Below are 1,623 nucleotides of genomic sequence, written 5' to 3'. Positions count from 1 at the left end.
ATTGTTCTGCTTACAGATCGTTCTAACTTATCTCTTTCTTTGCCAGAAATTTTTCCTTTTCGAAAGTTAGGCGTTTACTAACGTAACTATGCGTATAATAACTATTGATATAAATGGAAAATTATAATCTATGCATATATTTACAAATATGGCTGTATGGCAAGTAGCTTGCTTACCAACCACATGGTTCCATATTCAGACCCAGTGCGTGGCACCTTCGGCAAGTCTTCTACAATAGCCTTAGATCGACCAAAGCCTTGTGAGTGGATTTGGCAGACGGAAACTGAAAGAAGCCCATATACATTATTTACATTTGACGGATATTTGTCCACATCTCGCCCCGTGGGCATATGGCGTAGTGGTATATCAGCTGAAACGTTGGAGGGTATATCAGCCGAAACGTTGTGTTAACAGCAAACCAGATGAGGACAGATATCCGTCAAATGTAAGTAATGTAAATAATGTACATAATTACTCATCTCTTAAATATAGAACTATATATATATATAATGTTTGTGTGTCTGTTTTTGTCCCCACAACATTGCTTGACAACCGATGCTGGTGTGTTTACGTCCCCGTAACTTAGAGGTGTTCAGCAAAAGAGACCGATAGAATAAGTACTAGGCTTACAAAGAATAAGTCCTGAGGTCGATTTGCTCGACTAAAAGGCTGCAGTCAAATGACTGAAACAAATAAAAGGAAAAAAAGAATATGTATATATAAATGTATATATAAATGTATGTATATATAATTTTATGTATATATAAATGAATGTATATATTCATGTCTTTTTTTTCTCATTTCTTGAATTCTTCCTCTAAACAAGGAGAAGGTTTGTAGCAATGAAACAGAATTCCGAAGCTGGAATTTGGATAACAAAAACAAGTGTTACGTGTTGAACTTCAGCATCGGTATGGCTGTGTGGGTAAGTCGTTCGCTTAGCAACCACGTCGTTCCGGATTTGATCCCACTGTGCGGCGCATTGCGGAAGCATCAGCTACTATAGCCCCCGGTCGGCCAAAACCTTGTGAATAAATCTGGTAGGCAGAAACTGTGTAGACTCCCATTGTATATACACACATACAAACACATATAAACACACACATAGACACGCGCGCGCAGACACACACGCACACACGTACACAAACACACGCACACACACTTCCTTTTTGTATTTGGCTTGCAAGATTCTTGATGTGAATTCGTGTATTTAAACAAATCTTGTATCTTCGGAGGATCATCAATATCACGTCTTTATTGTTAATTAATTGGTTTAAATATTTAACCAACTAACTAATGGATCGGTCGTTTAATGTGCTGCTTAAATAATCAACCGATTGTTTGTTAGCCTAAGTTATTTTTTCGTTATTAGCGACCTTCTCTGTGACTCGCCCTCTTTCCGCCAGGTCTTCTCTTAGTCTGATAAACATATTTTTGATCATTAATACTTGGTATTTGTTTCTAATTAATCTGTGGAATATTGACAGAGTCAGCTGGTTATATATAAATTTCCGTTCATATTATAGATATTTTCTTTCAATTACCGTAAATCCTCGAGTATAATCCGCACGTTCTTCCCCAAATTTAAAGGTCAAAATCCCTAGTGCGTATTATACACGAAGT

Source organism: Octopus sinensis, linkage group LG1 (assembly GCF_006345805.1).
Source record: "Octopus sinensis linkage group LG1, ASM634580v1, whole genome shotgun sequence".
In the NCBI taxonomy this organism is placed as follows: domain Eukaryota; kingdom Metazoa; phylum Mollusca; class Cephalopoda; order Octopoda; family Octopodidae; genus Octopus; species Octopus sinensis.
Note: the sequence above shows the minus strand (reverse complement) of the source record.